Raw genomic sequence first — 21,165 nt, 5'->3', positions numbered from 1 at the left:
AGGGGAGAGGTGAAGGGATCATCCCAGAGAATAGCCATGTGGTGGGGAGGGGGTAGGTGTGTGCTGCACATCCACCCGAAAACTGCAGCCCCTCCTTTTAAATGTGAAACCCAATCCATTGCTTGCTCTAGGAAAGGAAGGCGCTGCAGTTTGAACACATTCCCACATGTTATGAAGGCATAAGAAGCCAACCCTGCATACTAAAAGGCATACCATGGCTGCTTGGAAACCAAATTCTGTAGCCCAGCCGTGAGTGATGTGTCACCATACCGGCAGGCACTCAATATAAAAGGCAAAATGAAACCTTTACCTAAAGCACATGTGCTGTCTGCTGTGAATTGCTTGATTCACTGTGAAAGAGTCTCCCTTTTGTTCTCAGAAATGTATCATCTTAAATTTTACTCTCCCTTTTATCTCCCCCCAGGTGCAAATGTTTCTATGCTCCCCCTATCATCTCCATCCCTGAGGTTATCACAGATTAGAAGATGAAAAAAATGCACTCGTGATGACATGTTTTCTGAGCTCATGAAGTCCTCCCGCACTGATAGGGCACAGCTTAATGCATAGAGACATTCAGTGGCAGAGGCCAGGAAAGAATTAAATGAGCAGAGGCAGGACACGATGCTGAGGCTAATAGGGGAGCAAGTTCCATATCTGCCTCACCCAGACGCCCAAGAAGGCCGGGGGGTGGAAAGAGGCTCCGGGCACCCAGCCATTCAGTCTGTCATTAAAACAGTTTGATTTTTAGTGTGGCTACAACAAACAATGTGTCCTTGTCTTTCCCTCCTTCCCCACCTCCCCTGGGCTACCTTGTCCGTTATCTCTCTCTCTTTTTTTTCAGTTAATAAAGAAAGAATGCATGGTTTCAAAACAATAGTTACTTTATTCTGAAGGGGGGACAGTGGTTGGCTTACAGGGAATTAAAATCAACAACGGGGGCGGGTTTGCATCAAGGAGAAACACACATGAAGCCTGGCCAGTCATGAAACTGGTTTTCAAAGCTTCTCTGATGCACAGTGCACCTTGATGTGCTCTTCTAATCGCCTTGGTGTCTGGCTGCTCAAAATTGGATGCCAGGTGATTTGCCTCAACCTCCCACCCCACCATAAACGTCTCTCCCTTACTCTCACAGATATTATGGAGCACACAGCAAGCAGCAATAACAATGGGAATGCTGGGTGCGCTGAGGTCTGGCCTACTCAGCAAACAGTGCCAGCGAACTTTTAAACATCCAAAGGCACATTTTGCCACCATTCTGCACTTGCTCAGCCTATAGTTGAACTGCTCCTTACTACTGTCCAGGCTGCCTGTGTATGGCTTCATGAGCCATGGGAGCAAGGGGTAGGCTAGGTCCCTGTAGTGGGGCAGCTGCTTCACCCCCTGAGAAAAAGGGCTGGAACAGGAGGCCAGAGAGACTGCACAGGCCAGCAACCAATCAGCAAAGGCCTGTGGAGAGCCAATCAGGGCAAAGGGAGAGACAGACAATCAGGGCCGGGCTGGGTCCTATATAAAGGTGCCTAGCAGAGGGGAAGGGAGTCACTCCCTGACTAGCAAGGGAGGAGGACTGGCTCCTGAGGTAAGGAGGTAGCACTTTGGACAGAGCAGTGCTGGGCAGGCTCTGGGGGAGCAGAGGAGAGCTCCAGCCCAGTTACCTGCCAAGCTGCGGCCCCTGCTAAAAAGGGTCGAGAAGGTGCACGGGGACAAAGGGGAAGTGACCCAGGGAAAATAGGTGGACAAGAGGGGAGCGAAGGAAGGCAGAGAGAGGCTGCTGCTGCTAGAGGGTCCCTGGGTCAGGACCCAGAATAGCGGGTGGGCCTGGGTTCCCCCCCCTTTACACTGCACCCAGCCACAGAGGAGTGTAGCCGAGATAGACTGCAAATGGCTCCTGAAAGAAGGAGCTAGACTTTGGGGTTGTGGTTGGCCACTGAGGCAGGTGCAGGCCAAAGGACACTGCTGAGCAGGGAGCAAGGCAGGTCCCAGGGCAGCAGAGCAGACGATGGGCGAGGCACCACACGTCAAGTGCGCTCCACAGGTGACAAGAGCTAATTCCCACAGAGACCAGCAGGAGGTGCCAGCGGTGGTGAGTCATGACCCCGTCACAGTCCCCAAGGATAACTATTGGCATTTTGACATTCCAAACGGTAATTTTCTGGTCTGGGAAGTAAGTCCCTTCTTGCAGCTGCTCAAACAGCCCGGGGTTCCTAAATATGCGAGTGTCATGCACCTTTCCCGGCCATCCCACATTGATGTCGGTGAAATATCCCTTGTGATCCACCAGTGCTTGCAGCACCATCGAGAAGTACCCCTTGCGGTTTATGTACTGGTTGGCAAGGTGGTCCGGTGCCAAGATGGGAATATGTGTTCCGTCTATCACCCCACCACAGTTAGGGAGCCCCATTGCAGCAAAGCCTTCCACTATGACCTGCACATTTCCCAGAGTCACTACCCTTGATAACAGAATGTCAATGATGGCATTGGCTACCTGGATAACAGCAACCCCCACAGTAGACTTGCCCACCCCAAACTGATTCCTGACTGACCGGTAGCAGTCAGGCGTTGCAAACTTCCACAGTGCTATCGCCACTCGCTTCTCAATTGTCAGGGCAGCTCTCATCTTGGTATTCCTGCGCTTCAGAGTGGGGGAAAGCAACTCACAGAGTTCCAGGAAAGTGGCCTTATGCATGCAAAAGTTTTGCAGTCACTGTGAATCATACCATACCTGCAACATTATGCGGTCCCACCAGTCTGTGCTTGTTTGCCTGGCCCAGAATTGGCGTTCCACTGTGTCAACCAGCCCAAGTGCTGCCATGATGTCCCAACTGCCACAGCTCCTGCTTTCAGGAACATGTGTCCATGTCCTCATCAAAATCCTCCTCGTGCTGGCATCTCTTAGCCGGTTCTGCATATACTCCAGGATAATGAGTGGGGTGTTTACAATGTTCTCAACAGCAGCGGTAACGGTGAGCTGAGCGGGCTCCATGCTTGCCGTGGCATGGTGTCTGGGTAACCCAGGAAAAAAGGTGTGAAATGATTGTCTGCCGTTGCTTTCACAGAGGCAGGGGCAACTGATGACATGTACCCGAAACCACCCATGACAATGTTTTTGCTCCATCAGGTATTGGGAGCTTAACCCAGAATTCCAGTGGGCAGCGGAGACTGCGGGAACTGTGGGATAGCTACCCACAGTGCACCGCTGTGTAAGTCAATGCTAGCCACAGTAGTGAGGACGCACTCGGCCGACTTAACGTGCTTAGTGTGGACATACGCAATCGACTGTATAAAATCAACCTAATTTTATAGTGTAGATATACCCCCAGATAACAGTTCCCTACAAAACCCCCTAGCCTACATGCAGGACCTTGAAACCCCTTACAAACTTAAAAGTGATAGCTTGTAATTTTAAGATAATTTTCAATACACAGACTGTTTATTTTGTGTATTAAGTTAACAGTACAGACAACCCCCAGGAAAAGGGTAAGTCTGGACACTAACTCAGCCCATAAACACTGTGTGTGGGGTCTCTGCCTATTCACAGATGGAGTCCCCAGTTATTGATTGCCTGGCATCCTGATTTAATAGCACCAGAAACAGGGCCGGCTCCAGGGTTTTTGCTGCCCCAAGCAGCAAAGAGAAAAAAAAAAAGCTGCAATCGCAATCTGCAGCTCTACCGCCGCCCCTTCAGTCTTTGGCGGCAATTCGGCAGCAGGTCCTTCGCTCCGAGAAGGAGGGAGGGACCCGCCACCGAATTGCTGCTGAAGACCTGGACGTGCCGCCCCTCACCGTTGGCTGCCCACAGCAGCTGTTTGCTGGGCTGGTGCCTGGAGCCGGCTCTGACCAGAAAGAATGACTTGTAAGAGTTAATTAACTTCTTGACAAATCCAGCTATATACAGACAATGTGGGTTATCAATTTAATTTGCAAGCAAATTAAAGTTACCACTACCCATCCTCTGTATGTAAATCTGGCACCTTGCTATTACTTGAAGAAACATTTTGTAACTGGTTAATCTACGTGGGAAAGTAATGCTGTCAACTCCCTAGGTGAGGTGAAAATTAATAAAGGTGACTGTTAAATTGCAGATACATATCCTTTCACATTCAAATGTGTTCTTTAGAGCTAATGATATCAGTTTGGAGCAGGAGTTTATTGTGTTTCCATCTATATATTTATTTTTATTTAAGTGAATTTAATACTGATAAGGAGCTGGATTTAGAGCAGTAGAAATTTGAAGTGTCTATATACAGAGCAAGTATACCACCGGCAAGTTTGCTCCCACTTACAACAATGAGCTGAAGGGAACATTGTTGGTTAGTGGGTCATTCAGTTTCCCGGCACAAAAGCAAAGGTACTTGAGAATTTATTTGGTCAGAACCTGATTGGATTCCATGATTATTACAATTCCCAAATCCCACCCATTGCCTCCTTTATTCTGATTTTAGACATAAAGTGATAAGATGCCTCTGTAAAGTTATGGAATAGTAAACAACACATTCTGAGATTGGGAAGTGAAGAGGGAAATAATGATTTTGAAAATTATATTCCTGATGCTTATTTCCCTGATTTTTTTTTAAATCCCAACAGTATATGAAATACACAAATTTTAGCAAAATGAGACTATAAATGATAACCCAAAGCAGCTATAAATAACTTGGATCCAAGTGGAAATGAAACTTTCAGATTCATTGAGGAAAAAGAACTCTATGTGACAAATTCTGATTTGAATGAAACTCCCAGGCTTCAGTAGAACTCAGAACAGAACTTGGCTGTAATGATCTAGTTGCTCCTATCGCTCAAGTGAAAACTTTGAAAAAAATTAAGAATAGTCACGTAAAGAAAAAATGAACTAAGGAACTTGCTGCATGTTACTATGAAGGCCCATCTTCTTTCCTAGGCTTTTGAGGAGGAGGTGGAAGAGGGACGTAGCCACGCACCCAAACCTATGGAGTATTGATGGTGTTGGTGGATACAATGATAGATTAAAGTAGAATTTACAAAACACAATATAAGTTTCTGAGCTAAATACCTTGCTGGTGTAATGCCATTGAGTTCAATGAAATTACACCATCAAGAAATTTGTTATTGTATACTATGCTTAGAGGTTAAAATGCATTTAATAAAGTACAAGAAAAATAACAGCAGTAATATTTTTTTACAACACACTACACCCCACTGGACCCTAAATCTGAAGGTTTCCCATGCATAACAGGAATATTTATTATAGAATATTGAAAGTTCCAATCTTGCCTGCTGCAAATTTGCTTTCCCAAATTATCGCTTGCAATAAAAGCATACATAATTTCCCAAATATACACAGTGGTAGAGCTGAAAAATTTGCCAGTAATGCTTACGATAAATATATATAATTATCTTAGCATCTACAGTGTTCCCTTGTACTTCCTTTCTCCTAGTGAAAAGAAAGAACTTGAATATTGAGATTAGCTAATGGCAAATCATCTTTAGTCAACCAATGCAACTGGGCTGAAATCTCGGCCTCATTTATGTCAGCGGGACTTTTGATATTGAGTTCAGTGGACCTAGGATTTCACTTTTGTGAGATATTTTAATATCACCTGTCAAGGCTGATTTCCCCACTCTGTCACTCCGAGTGTGGGAAGTGGGGGCCCACAAGGATTCTAAAAATTAATACTGGCCACTCCAGGCTTGTATTAAACTCCCAAGGTTACAGCTTTTCTCTGACCTTGGCCTGGTAATGCTGCCACCACCCAAATGCAAAAAAAAACCCCTCGGACCCAGGAAGGAGCACTTGGGAATCCCACTGTGGGGTACCCGCAAGCCCTTACACACACACACACACACACACACACACGCTGAGAAAGAAAACAAAGGAAATTGCCACCAGTTAATCAACAGTTTATGCACAAACGTCTTAGGACACCAAAAATCCAATCCTGTTCTTAAAGGTAAATTTTATCAAAAAGAAAGAAAATACATCTGGAACGTAGGGCAATTTCAAAAATCAAGCACCCAAAATATCTTTCTTGGGGGTTCAGCTTAAAGGTTATAAACAAAAGCATCTGGGGTTAGCACAGAGAAGATCCACAAGCCAAAATAAAAAATAAACCTAATTATGTCTAACTAAACATTCCCTATCCAAATAATTTCTTCTAAGTATGGAAGAAGAATGTTCATAGCCTGGTTCAAGCCTTACACAGCATTGCTGCTCCATGTCTCCTTCTCTGGAGAACAACAGACAAAGGGAAAGTTTCTTTCCCAAATTTAAAAATTCTAGCCTTCCCATTGGCTCTTTTGGTCAGGTGCCCATTCCTTTTCTTTTACCTGTGGGCTTGTTAACCCTTTACAGGTAAAGCAAGCAGATAACAGACACCAAGCAGGATTTTACAGCTAACTGGCTGCCTGAGTGTTCATAAATGGGGGTTATCTCCCCCCCCTCACTTATCTCACACACCCCAAATCACAGACAGTGCTGGCCAGCCTGGTTCAGGTCGGGTCCACACCGGCTTGGATTTCTTTCTGTAGGTTTAGGAAACAGAGTAATAAGATTCATGCACCTCTAATTTTTTAATAATTACATGAAGAACTAAACAGTACTTTTTACATTTCAAGGACTACATTGACTTAGAACGCAGGGACATTTTTACCCAGCTGATTCTGGGAAACCTTCCTGAGAGAGTGTGTCAGCCACTTTGTTAGAGGCTCCTGAAATGTGTTGTATTTCAAAATCAAAGTCTTGAAGAGCTAAACTGGGGAGCTGGACGACCAAGAGTGGGTGCCCTTGCTGGACCACTGAGGAGAAATACAGGCACAGTTGCCCTGAACAGTGACAATTCCACTGAAACTACTGGAGTTGTAGCCTTCTTATACCACGTCTGAATGTTGAAAGCACTGATAATGCTTTAAATTACAGTACCCAGGTATCAGAGTAGCAGCTGTGTTAGTCTGTATCCGCAAAAAGAACAGTACTTGTGGCACCTTAGAGACTAACAAATTTATTTCAGCATGAGCTTTCATGAGCTACAGCTCACTTCTTCGGATGCATAGAATGGAACACACAGACAGGAGATATTTATACATACAGAGAACATGAAAAGGTGGAAATATGCATACCAACAGGAAGAGTCTAATCAATTGAGATGAGCTATCATCAGCAGGAGAAAAAAAACTTCTGAAGTGATAATTAAGATGACCCATAGAAGATGTGAGGAGAACTTAATATAGGGAAATAGATTCAATTAGTGTAATGACCCAACCATTCCCAGTCTCTGTTTAGGCCAGAGTTAATTGTGTCTAATTTGCATATTAATTCAAGTTCAGCAATCTCTCTTTGGAATCTGTTTTCGAAGTTTTTTTTGTTGCAAAATTGCCACCTTCAAGTCTGTCACTGAGTGGTTAGAGAGGCTGAAGTGTTCTCCCACTGGTTTTTGAATGTTATGATTCCTGATGTCAGATTTGTGTCCATTTATTCTTTTGCGTAGGACTGTCTGGTTTGGCCAATGTACATGGCAGAGGGGCATTGCTGGTACATGATGGCATATATCACGTTGGTAGTACCCAGGTATGATTTGAATTTAGAGTCAACAGAATTACATTAAATAGGGCAACTGACTAAGTGTGAAATCCTAGCCCCACTGAAGTCAATAGCAAGACCCTTGCTGACTACAATGGGGCCATAATTTTACCCTAAAGTAAAATGCTCCTGCTCCCATTTACGTCAGAGTTTTGCCATTGAGGTCGACAAGTCAGGAAGTGGGACCCAAATCTGTCATGAATAAAGCCAGGTGGTTTGGCCTTAAATGTGTAACTATTGAGTGTCAACAACTTTATGCATATTCTTTTTTTATTACATGTATCTGCAAGACACAGGCAGCCGACTCAGAAGAAGTTATTAGATTTTTTTCTAGATTTTTGGCATTGGCACTTTTTTTTTTTGCTCTGTTAAAAACGAGAGTGAGAGTGCTATGCTTTTATGTAAAATTCTCTTTTGAAATCTTATGCTGTAAATCAATTAATGAAGAAACAAAAGCATGAACTTGCCACTCTGTCCATCCTTAGGAAAATCTACAATTAAACATCCACAAATCACACTACTCATTTACTTACACCATAAAAATGTGATATTTGGAAAAGCTGTTTAAAAACAGTTATACTTTAAAAAATGCTGAATGAAGACAAATTTAGTCTAAAGTTTGACTTTGATCTAGAGAGTCCAAAACTCAAAGTTAGATTTTCTCATCAGTAGAAGACTGCTGCTAATGAGGCTTCTGACTAGGATAAGCAAGATCAAAACATTTTGGCATGCTAATTATATTTAAATGAAAGTGCTCCCACCTTTATAAGTGCAGATAATGAAGAAACAGCTTTTAAAATAAATTCCTTATCCAGAAGTAAACTTTATATGTGAATTCAAAGGGATTGTTGAAGGGCAAGTAAAGTGGAGTTTACTTTTGATTCCCTGGAAGTAAACAACTTTGGAGTGCAGTTAAAATACATGAAGGGATACTGGTAATAGGGTATTTGCATTAATAAAAAAGATAAATTGTACGTGGATACTTTAAAGGCCTCTATAGACTTAAAGCAATGGAGAGTGATAAATGGAAGAGTGATGCACGAGGGAACTGAAAATATGTTTGGGAAAAATGAAAAGCTTCAGCAGCCCTATGGCAGCCCAATTACATGGCAAGCCCAAAGGAAATCCCAGAGCCGCTAACTAACAAGCAGCTAAGCAAGATGATACACTGCTGGAACTGCTGGAAAATGGCCATTCATAGTATGGCATCTACTGTCATTCTTGTCATGTCAATTATGTCCCATGATTGTCGCAGCGGATTTAGCCTATATCTTCCCTACAGGGGCGGCTCTAGCAATTTCGCCGCCCCAAGCATGGCGGCACGTCGCGGGGGCGCTCTGGCGGTCGCCGGCCCCGCAGCTCTGGTGGACCTCCTGCAGACATGCCTGCGGAGGGTCTGCTGGTCCCGCGGCTCCGGTGGAGCATCCGCAGGCACGCCTGCGGGAGGTCCACCGGAGCTGCCTGCAGCCCTCCCGTCTACAGGCAGAACGCCCCCCACAGCATGCCGCCCCAAGCACGCGCTTGGTGCGCTGGGGTCTGGAGCCCGCCTGCTTCCCTATCCCATCTTTCTTTGCAGAAACTGAAGTAGTCAAAGAAAGAAATATAAGGAAGGCAAAAGAGAATTGAATAATTAATTTAGAAAGCAGTGTGTGGTACATTGAGATATTACTAATCTAGGCCCCTGGCATAATAAAACATTACTTCCACTGAGATCCAGCTTTGGTGTGTTTGGAGTGTCACTTAAGTGGCTATACTACTGTACTCTGTGCTCTTAACTCCCCCCCACATGCAATTTCTTGAATCAGAAAGCGCCCCAGTTCTCAGGCAAGTACTTTGACAAATGGAGATAACATTTTATGGGCAAAATGAAGTCAGGTAACATTTGTGTGAAGGTTGTTATAGCCAAATTAATGAGGTGTTGCGATTAGCAGACCTTATTTGAAAAGCTCAGAGAACAGTTCTAGCAGTCTGTCAGTTAAGTCAAGCCACTTTCTTTGCAACAAATAATGTTCCCTACAATCCTCATCAGAAAACAAGGTCCAGTGTCACAGGATGATGTGTTGGACACTGCCCATAAATCCAATAGCCAGTCCTTTCAGGAAATGTAAGCAATTCAGAGAGGAATGCAAAAATAAAAATACCGAAATCTATGTCAAAATATAATATAGGGATTGATGTTGGGGCTACCCTGTGGTTAAGCTATAGCCTACATGATGTGTGTGCATGGCAGACGGCTTTCACTGCAGCAGGTACTGGAAGCACTGTGGCTGACTCAGCCAGAACTCTTCCAGGAGCGAAGGAGGCTGCATCTAGTGGCCAACAAAATACCTTTAACAGTGTTCCCACTTTGCCAACCTAGCTCAGTGCAAGAGGAAAGAGACAACACAGTAGCCATGCCCTTGTCTCTTCCCACCCTCTTCCAGGTGTCCATTGTCAACACTACACTTTGACCTTTTTACTCACAGAATGCAAGGATGGGTTTGTGGGTGGTACCTGTGTAGGGGCAAAAGGGGAGGAGGGAGAAGGAAAACTTTGCCTCTCTTTTCCACATGCAGGGCCAGCCAAAAGTGGCTTTCAGTGAATAATTTAAAAAAATAATCAGTGGAACTACTTGCATTTAAAATTAAGGCTACCACTCTGGCCTGATCCTCCTCTCATTACCAGCAAAAACCTAATGTAATTCCATTGGCTTCAGTGAGTTACTGACAACTTATACTGGGATGAGTAAAATCAAGACAGGCACTCTGTCCTTGACTCATTCCGACGTGCCCAAATATTGCAGTAGTCTCAGAAATGAATCAGAGTGAAAAGCCAAACACTGCAAAGGGATTCCACATGTTAGCCCTATGCTATTAGAAATATCCTGAGTTGTGTGGAACAGAGCTGTAGGAAGGAACTCATAAGCAGTTCTTCCCTTGGCAGAATTGTGTTGTTGCCTTTAATTTCCTGAGACACTGAGGCTCCAATAAGTGCAATAAGTGGTTTGAGGAGTCTCTTCCTTTCTCAGCAAAACAGTTTTCTCTTCAATAAAGCACTTTCTGATGACAGGCCATTCTCTTAACTGCTCTCTGTTACAAGCTGCTGTTAAATAGCAAGATCTCTGGTACAGGAGTAAGTTACATACATTAGGGTAATACTATGGAAAAGATGATGGTGGGACACCTGGAAAAGGTTTATAAGGAATATTGGCAAGGGCAGAGAAAGTTCCTGCCTATATATTTGCACCAACACCTTGGTCCACAGATTCTTCAGGGAGAAAGAAGCTTTAAACTTGGTAGGAACTCCTAAAGAACTTCTCCAGTAGATTCTGCCCCGACTATGCCCTGTCCCTGACAAATGGCACCTACTTACAGAGATTCACTGGCCATATGCAGGGTCCTTGCAGTCGCACCACTGCAACCCATTTACAAACTGGCTTCCAACCATTAGGTGGACTGTGCTCTAATTCACACCAGTGGAAGCCAGCCTAAGCCAAGGCTGAACCAAGCCCTGTATCTCTAATCATAATAATAATTGATCCACCTATTTCATAAGGGTTGATTTCCATTTTATTCTCACATCACTTTTCGTAACAGGTGCTTAGGCGTTTCAACTAATAAGATAGTTACTAAGGCTAAGATTTTGTCACGGAGGTCATGGAATCCATGATTTCCAGAATTTCCATGATATTTTCCGCTCAGCCCTGGAGCCACGGGGGTTGGGAGGAGGGGGAAAGAGAAGGAAACAGGACCCTGGCACTCTCAGCCACCGTAGGCAGCAGGGGAGACTGCCTTCCTCCCCATTTTGTCATGGTTATTTTTAGTAAAAGTAAGGGACAGATCACAGGCTTCCATGAATTTTTGTTTATTGCCCATAACCTGTCTGTGACTTTTACTAAAAATAACCATGACAAAATCTTAGCCTTAATACACCTTCACCCTGATATAACGTGACCCGATATAACATGAATTCAGATATAACGCGGTAAAGCAGTGCTCCGGGGGGCGGGGCTGCACACTCCGGCAGATCAAAGCAAGTTCAATATAATGAGGTTTCACCTATAACACGGTAAGATTTTTTGGCTCCCGAGGACAGCGTTATATCGAGGTAGAGGTGTAGTTACTAATCAGGCTGGATTTGCACAACAGATCCCAGTGTCAGTGGCCAATGAGAAGCCTGCTCTCCTTGAAGATAATTTGCCTCTCTCTCTGCCTTACAGCCCTGAACAAGTACAACTAGTGAGGCCTGGGAGAGAAAGGAAGCCTTGACATATATATTCTATACTCTAGGATTTCAAGGCTCCACTTCCTTCCCAGGCCTCACTAGCTGTACAAGGTCATTGTATTGTATGACCTGTAATTCTACAGGAAGGCAGACTTACCTTCCTCAAACAGAGTTTCAGTCTAACACTGTAGAATTCTTATTTTCTTCCATGTGGTGCTTTTATATCTTTTGTTACAGAGAGGAATGGGCTTCTCCATATATTCAAGACACAATCTTTCCTGCAGCAAACAAAACCCCCTCAGTACACTGTACATCCCATCTAAATGCAGAAAGTCACTGAAAGGTAGGGGGTAAGGTAGGGAAAGGAAATAGGACAGAGGAAGCAGAGGCACTGCACCAGTGGTGCAAATTAAAAAGGAAAATAAAACAGTGCCAGTGCTTCTGGAACTGATTGGATTCCACAGCTGAATCTAATTAACTGGCATCCCAGTGTCCCGGTGCTCCTCCTTGGGCTAATTGCCAGAGACCCAATTCAGTGTAGTACATTTCCATGAGCCTAAGCAATAGGTAAATGGCACACCTAGTCTATATCAAATGCAAATACCTAGTGGTGTGTCTCGGAGCCTAGTGCAGGAGTTAAGAGGTATGAATAGATATTTACCCATGTAAATTCTCTCTCCTCTGCAGCCCTTTGTTCACTCATGCTGTTTTCTATGCTGTCCAAATTAACTATGTGTTAACCTTACCACAGCACTTAAAAATTAATTAAACCCCCATTTCAACAAGAATCTTAAGTACATGAGTACTCCCAGTGAAGTCACTGGGACTACACATGTGCTTAAAATTAGGCACCTGCTCAAATACCTTGCTAAATCAAGATTTTAATTGCTTTAAAATTAGCACTAAATAATGAATTAATTAAATAAAAGGAAGAATACATCAGCAAAATGTATCTCCGAGACTTTCTGCTCATCGAAACAAATTATGTAATTGACATATAGGGTTTCTATTTCTAATGAGCTGTGTCAACTAAATAAAAAATTAGAATAGATATAAGCCCTCATGCTTCAGAACATAAACCAAATCACTAACACTCCCAAACCAGGAAGAAACATCCTCTATAGGTTGGTTCACTACAATGCTTCACGTCCCTTAGCAGTCACAGTGGATTACTGGTCTTTTCTGCCATGGCAGTTCCTATGCACTTATTTAAGAGGTTTCCGCGATATTTTTAGAAGGACCTCTACCTCTATGTCCTTACATAAGAGGCCTATTTCTTATCCATATCTCTGAAAAGAATGACAGATCTGGTTCCAGATAGTATAAAATGGCTTTTAAAACAAGAGAAAAAGGAGAGAACATCTTTTTAAAGGCCATCTGATGCTGGGGTCTTGTCTATGTGGCTTAGAGAAAGAATCTTTCTCTATGTCTCATTGTTAACACTCTCTCCATTGACTTAGTACACCACCACCAGGGTGGGAAATTCACATGGTAACAAGATCAGTTGAATATTTTTGTTCTATGCTGGTGCCAAGGTTCATAATCAAGACTTTACAGGAAAGCTCCGAAAGTTACTTGGCTCCTATTATGACTCTGTTGCATTCAAGCCATGGAGCCCCCATACTTGAAATCAAGATTTTTGAACTAGGAGCTCTTTGGGATCAGCTCCTAGTTTGTGCTCGCTATAGCAATTCCTCTCCTGCAATGAATACGAGAAAGAAAGGTGTCTGTCTGACTGCCACTAGACATTTGGCAGTCATACAGAAAAAGAGAACAAGGAGATTGCCTAAAGGTCTGTTGTGTCTGGGTGTAATACACACCTGCACAGAAACCAGCACAAGACCTATGCAGTACTTCGTCTCTAGGCATACAATCTGTATGTACAGAACTGAATGACCAATTAAAATGCACCATAATTTACAGTCTACCCCACCTCCTGAAAGTAGTAAACTGTAAACATATTTTTAAATGCTAGACTAGACTATACAATTATTGGAATCAAAATGAACAAAAAATAAAATATAAAAACTATACTTAAAGAATAATTAAAATAAATGAATATGATATACCATATACCAAACTAAAAGCAAAGATGAAGCCTTTATTTCAAGGCTATTGAATAGGAAAAGGAAATATCAATATTCTGTTAGGGGAAAAATATTGCTAATCATCAGCTATATGCTCTCTACCTGAACATTGTCCTCAGATTTCCTTTACTTCTTGGCTGCAATAGAGAAGAAAGTTATTCCTTCAACATACTGAAAAAAGAACGATCAGTAAGCAATGAAGTGGAATTGATTATTATTGATCTTGATGAACAGTGTGGTTGTGGTGCTATAATGGGGTTTCTTACCATCCAGGCAGAAGTCAGAGGCATTTCCCTCCTCTTCCCCCAACCCTTCAAAAAACAAAAACAAAAAAAAAAACCAAAAAAAAACCAAGGTATTCTTTGGCTTGGTTTTCATTTCAGTCTAGGGAATATACTCTAAAAAATATCCATGTTATTGATTAGATTTTAGACATCTAAAATCAGTCCCAAGTGCCATTTTTACCAGGTTTTCCATCACTGATATGGATGTTAGATAATATGCACTTTTGGTAACTAGAATAATCAGCTACAGACAATTCAAATTATGAGTTTGAGAAGAGATTTATTCTTAGTCCCTGGTTCCCACAACAAGTTCTAAACTCAAAATGGCCCATTTATACTCAGTGCATAATAAGGCTGCCTTATATTGCCACTTTCCCACAAGGAGGGGCAAAAGCCCCTGTGCAAACATACAAGTGGAGAGGACAAGGCTCCCTGCATCCTCCCAGCACGATGCAAGCCTCTATCTATTTCACTTGATTCTCTGTTGATTGCTATTAATCAAGGCTCTTTTTTTTAGCAAATATAACATGCACAAAATCAGTGCTTCCTATCACAACTGGTGTCCCTGCAGCGCAATAAAACACCGTCCTTGCATCATGTTAATGCTGCTGAGCACAAAGAGCACATTCTGTATATTCTCCAACCCTCTTAACCAGAACAGATGCTACCTACATAAGATATCATGGATGGCTGGAAAGTTTATCCTAAGAATCATCAAGAAATCAAAACCACAAAGAGGAAGGGAAATGTAACACAGCAATTTTTTACTACTACAGCCAATCCACTCTTCATTTGCCCTGGTCAAATGGGATCATCCATTATAATTTTTGAAAGCCAATTACATTAGGCGGATAACACAAAACATTTTACTGAAAGTTGTACAAAGATAGTATTTTTTAACCTATTGGCAGAAGACTGAATATTCCCACATGCTACAGAAATTTTTTTTCTGCTTCTTGCAACATAGTACAAAGCTAAGTGTTCTTTACCAACTTGTTCTCAGTAGATTTTCAAGGTAAATCATTTTTTACATGTCAGATCCACAATTATTTTAATGTAAGATGCACTTAAATTACACAATTCAATTAAAACTGCTTTCCCATTAAAATGTGCACATAAGTCTCAAAAGAGAGCTGATTTAAGACCGATTCTGCAAGCTTCTCTCCATAGGTAGACACCCTCACTCCACCCTCAAGATCTGTGCAGAACCTTGTTGGCTCCAAAACTCAGAAGGAAGGGACACAATATAACATGGAATAGATTCATGGATCAGGTGACTCACTGAGACTGTGTACTAATCATTAATCCCTGAAGACCTGATTTAAAGTCTGATTTAGGTCACAAATTAAATGAATTAGGCAGTCTCAGCCTAGAACTTTATGTCTATGGCATTAATCCTGCCAACTGCTCCATGTGGATGGACTCCTAATTGGTTTCAATGGAGTTCCTCAGGGAAGCGGGAATTCACCCATATTGAGCAGCTTGCAGTTTGAAGGCCAGAACTCTAGGCTGAGACCAACAGACTCCTCATCTCACTTGTGACCTAAATCAGACTTTAACCCAGCTCTCCAGGAATTAATGATTAGTGCCCTGTCTCACAGAAGCACCTAATCCATATCAGCTCATCCCCGGTTAGGTTATTTTCCTTCTTTTTGGTAATAAACATCCAGTTTTGTGACTTCTGCCAAGTAAAATCTCATTTCTGTACATATTAAGCATAGTCTAGGAAAGCAATAATTCAATGACATTTTTCCTAGTTAAGAAACTAGTGTCCCCCACAGCATCAGATCCAATACAAACTACAAAGTAACATTAAGTATAGAATATTAGCACTTAGACCCTCTTAGTATGTGTTAGTAGCATAACTTAAAGAGTTAACATTATAAATGGAAATTAAAAAAATATGCTGTCTACTGAATATATGTGGATAAGGTAACATCTGCTACCTTGTTTATGACAAAATGTGTCAAACGTTAGATATGCCAGCATTCATGCACATGTTCTGATGGAAGTTGGAGAATTTGATTATTATTCTCCATGCAGAAAATAAGAGCATTTTTAACTATGCTGTGGCAAAAGAATCTCAGAGTTTAAAATGCTGGAGAGAAAGGTTTCTTTTCAATGAAAACTGTGCTACCCTTCTCATACCTGATTCTAATAAGTTGCTACAGAACACTCTTTTTTTAACAGAGGTTTTTGGGAGAGACAGGAAGGATTAAATAGTTTGGAAGAAGCTATGGGCTAGACTGTGCCTTTAAGCACTGCCCTGAACAAAGGGTGGTTTGTAAGCTGTATCACTCTTGGAGACAACATGACTCAGATACACACAAGTCACAGTTTTTTATGCTAGGCTTCCTCCTTGCTCCAAGTAGGTGTGAGAGCGTACTAATTTGTTGCTGATCTAGACTAGTAGAAAATTCTGATACTCCCCAAGGCAGTTCAGCTGTGCGGGCTAACATGTAGGAGGGGGTGGAGTCAAGGCTCCACCTATTCCCCGCCTCTCCTCAACCACCTGCTGTGCAGAGGGTGTTAGCAGGCACATAGTCTGAGACCCAAGGGCTAGAAATCTGATCAGGGTTTTAAGGGAAGTTCTCACTCTTCAATATAGGTTTAGACTTGGACTACATGGCCTAACAGTCCAAGCCCACAAGGTGTTGAGACACTCAACTCCCATTGATTTTAGCTTGGTGAATATGAGCCCATTAGAACATAAAAATGCTCCTGACCAGTAGTCATGTGCTTAATGCATTTAGTTATCCTGCCCTTTCATAAGATATATTTTGGCAACCGAGTTCCAGTGTCGGTCTGCCTTATGTTTAAGGAGCACTATTATTCACACATTTAAAATATATTAGAGACAGGAAAAGCTACCTTTGGGTATAGCAAGGAACATCCCTTTGGTCTCAAGACCAATGATTGCCCAAAGAAGATTGTATGCATGTTGTGGAGAGATATCTGTATTAAAAATGTATGGCTATGCTGTATGTGGCAGTTTACCTGTCTATCATTTTGTGTGATCACAGAATTAAATCAAATGAGTCTGTGAAAGAAAACTAAGTAGTAAACAAAACAATTAGAGAGAGAAGATACTTTCCCTAGAAGTATCGAGGGGCTTTAAGAGAAAATGGGGGAGCTATTAATTGGAAAAGACTCATCAGCATGGCCGAAGAAAGGCTATTAGGTTTATCTTTCCCACGCCTAAGATCAAGAAAACTAAACCATTAAAAACCCCTGCCTAGAAAGGAAGGGCGGGGGTAAGCGGGCAGAAGTTGCTGAGTGGAGGAAGATGCTGCAGGAGAGTCAAAGAATGCTGTAGGGGTTGTCGGTCTCTTCCTGCCCAGAAGTAGGAGTGTCCAGGCTGAGCAGACCGTATCAAAACTTGCAAGGAAAAGATAAAGTTGAGGTAAGACTCACTGTGTAGGCCTTTTGTTGTTCTAACTTCCTTCTCGGAATGTTACGTACCTTTGGGTGCACCTTTGTGTTGAAGAAGCTGTTTTGAGTCAATACTCAGCCGCCGGTCACAGGCTCCTGGAGGGAAAAGGTCTTGTAGGCACAGAATAAATTGGGCTTGTCATTTTTTCACAAGCAGTAGATTGGGATGCACATCCCTTGTTTAAAAGCAGTAGGACCATATGGTTCCACACTGGAGAGAGGGGCTGCAAGAGGATGCACTGGACAGGGGCTGCAAGAGGATGTAAACCGCAGCTCATCCTGTAACCATGAGACACATCCTGTAGGATAATCTCAGACAAACATTCATTTTAGTGGATTGTACAGCCAAATCCTGAAAGCTTGCCAGATCCAGATCAAACACTTGATGAGAGCTTGGACCAAACTCTGATTTTGTCCATTCACTGGTGTCAGTAATTCAGTAGTTTGGTCTCACTGGTCTTCACATTCATATTGGGAGACAGGATGTTGACAAATAATGAATCCACAAAACCCTGAAAGGAAATAAAAGGATCATTTACTTTCTGGTTGTTTATTTCTATCTTTTAAGATAATCATTATAAGGCAGTCTTGCAGGACTGCCAATGCAGAGCATTGTTTTGATTTTCATTGTCTTAAATATCTCAAGTCTGTTTTAGCTTTTGAACCAATTTTTTTAAAATATGACTCATGAGACTCTCTCACTTTATACAGGCGGGGGAAAAAAGATATTAAAGACAGTTCACTAGAATACCTTTCCACGTAAATTACATTTGCCTATAGCTGTGGGATTCTCCCATGAGGACTGAAAGTGGACACAAACTTTACTGCCTTCAGGACAAAATCCAAGACCCATCACTTTGCTACAGCTTTCCAAGAATGGTAAGCAATGAAAATTAAATTTTTAAAAAATCCCTCTTCCAGGGAAAGAGGGAACATATTAAACACTCCCTATATTTAGCTGAGCTGCTGGAATAGTCAATTTCTGAAAAATACTCAGATACTAAAGAGAGGAGCATAATATAAATGGATGGACAAATATGGATGTGCAGAAGTGCAAATTTATTTACAAGATCCGTGTGCAAAAGTAGCTATTTTTGAAGTTCTTTATACAGCACCATGTCATAGGGTGTGCCTGCCCTGCAGAGTTAGTGTGGCACTGCAAATACTCCCTGCCTCAGTTTCCCGTCTCAGGAAGCCAGTAACATCATTTCAGACATTCTTGATGCTTGACAATAATACCCTCCTTAGGGCTTGTTTATTACAAAACCTCATAAAAAGGGGGCCATAACAATAAGTCCGAAATAAAAAAAAAAGGTGCTTCTGGCTTTCAGGGTTCCTCCAAAGCCTGCCCTTGAAGCTCTGTTCCCAGTCCCCTCAGGGTTCTCTCTCAGACTCTCTCTCTCTCCTTATGGCATGAGTCTCAGCTCTCCTCCTGGAACTTGGGTAGTTTACACAAATGATATCCCTCCCCTTACCAGAAGTCAAATTGCAACCAAGCTCCAGGAAGAGAGCTGTTATCTCCCTCAGCTGACCTCACTTAGTCCTCAGGCTCAGAGGGCTTTTCAGCCTTCTCCTGGTGGTATCTGCTCCCTGCTAACTCTGGGCCCTGCAGGAGCCTTCTTGCTCCCTGCACCATCTAGGTATCTGCCCTGCTATGAAACAGGAGGCAGCATTTATGCTGGCCCTTCACTCAGCTCTCTCATTGTCTGGGTGAGAGGGGAGCCCTCCCCACCCTCTCTGCAAGGCTCCAGGTCCTTAAAGATAAAGTAACAGAATTCACTCTAAGTGCTACTTCTTCTCAGGATCCCTTATCCCTTTCCTCTCTCCCAGTATCTCCTCAGGCTTTGTGTATCAGACTACTGAGAGCCATGCCACGTGAGGGGGAGGACTGACCAGTATGCAGTACTACCCAATCATACACTAACTGTATGGTGCTGTACAGTGGGTGGGCTAGATTAAAACAATGATAAAATCCCTATCTCTTCAGGTTTACCATCTGAGGACACTAGTACAATAGAGTACAAACAAATAGCAGCAGCACCTTCCTTGTTATCCAACTGGATCCATAACTATCAATTCCACTTCATTCCCTATTCCTTTTGCAGTGTGTGGAAGGAACAACTTTCTTTTCCAGTGATGCCGAACAGCAAAGAAAAATACTGTACACAGTGCTGGGCCCACCCAGGGCCACTTGCTCGCTAATCTTTTAAAAACGTTTAAGTTTTACTTTTATGATGCAGATTGGGCCTTGTAGAATGTGAATTGCTGTCAGCCACGAAGGAATGCTTTGCAGCTCCCTCAAAGCAGACAGAAACCTCAGTCCTGCAGAGAACTCCACATGGGAAGGACCTGCATGCACATGGAGCTTCACTGACATCAGCTCACACTTTCATTTTGTTTGTATAGTGGCTACAAGAAGGACGAATGGGACCCACACAGGCATTACTGCAATACAAATAACAAACAACTCATTGCAGGATCACAGGCTGTAGGTACATTACTCCCTGTACTTCATGATGTCTTTTTGAACCAACTCTGAACAAGACCTACAGTAGCTGACTGCCGCTCCTCAACCAAACGTCAATTTCTAGGCAGCCTAACCCTCTCCACTTTTGTGTCAGTCTTTTCACATTAGCATATTAACAAAAACAAATATGGTTCAGGACTATTTAGAAAAGCTGGATAAGCACAAATCCATGGGGCCGGATGCGCTGCATCCAAGGGTGCTAAAGGAGTTGAGGGATGTAATTGCAGAACCATTGGCCATTATTTTTGAAAACTCATGGCGATCGGGGGAGGTCCCAGATGACTGGAAAAAGGCTAATGTAGTGCCCATTTTTTAAAAAAGGGAAGGAGGAGCATCTGTGGAACTACAGGCCAGTCAGCCTCACCTGAGTCCCTGGAAAAATCATACTCCTTTTTGGAGGGGACCTTACACAGTGATAAAAAAATCTAAACAACTTAGTCTTGCTGATGCAAAAAGAAAGAGCTCACCCCTTTGTATTGCATTGAGAACTGGTGCACAGATTCACTGAAAAAAAAGGAAATGGGAATGCCAGAGAAATGCAGAAAAGGATGTGGAGGTGTCCTGGCAAGTTCTTGTGACTCAAGGTAGGAGACCAGCTCTGGTGAAGGAATTGCCAGGGTGTTCTTGAGACCTCACCACACTGCCATTTTCAACGGACAGTCTACCACAACAGATAGGCTTGAACTAGAGGACATGCATCCTGCATTCACTGATAATGTAGGTCCAACTATGAGTGAGTTGTCCATGACTGACTCTAGGCTTCAAGTGGACAGATGGACATGGAAAACTGTGTGGATGACAGACTGCCTAGATTCCTAGGAGTTATTTAAATTCTTATTTAACTAGCAGGGGGAAAGTTGTAATGATTAGTGTAGACAGCACCTCCTCTAGTAGATGGGGCCATATCCTTATCTTAATGCTTGTACATTATTATGTTGTTGATCTGACCTGAGGGATTAGCAAGAAGTTCAGTCCTGCATGTGTGTATGCTCGAGTTGGTACCTTCAATGTCCCAATAAATCTCTGTGATTCTATAAGCAATATATTTTTCTAGCTAAAATGAACTCTGCTATACATTGTGCATGA

At 42.7% G+C, this 21,165-nt stretch overlaps 1 long non-coding RNA gene across 1 annotated transcript; it reads right to left on the bottom strand.

The window, feature by feature from the left end:
- Nucleotides 1-6,365: 6,365 nt before the first annotated feature.
- LOC123343646 lies at nucleotides 6,366-20,831 on the bottom strand. The gene is made up of 4 exons (XR_006572302.1): nucleotides 20,547-20,831; nucleotides 17,583-18,064; nucleotides 13,939-13,973; nucleotides 6,366-6,492 (listed from the first exon to the last, which is right to left on the bottom strand). It is a non-coding gene; the product is annotated as an uncharacterized LOC123343646 (long non-coding RNA).
- Between the last annotated feature and the right edge of the window lie 334 nt (nucleotides 20,832-21,165).

Source organism: Mauremys mutica, chromosome 11 (assembly GCF_020497125.1).
Source record: "Mauremys mutica isolate MM-2020 ecotype Southern chromosome 11, ASM2049712v1, whole genome shotgun sequence".
Taxonomy (NCBI): Eukaryota; Metazoa; Chordata; order Testudines; family Geoemydidae; genus Mauremys; species Mauremys mutica.
This window is presented reverse-complemented; position numbering and strand designations above follow the sequence as displayed.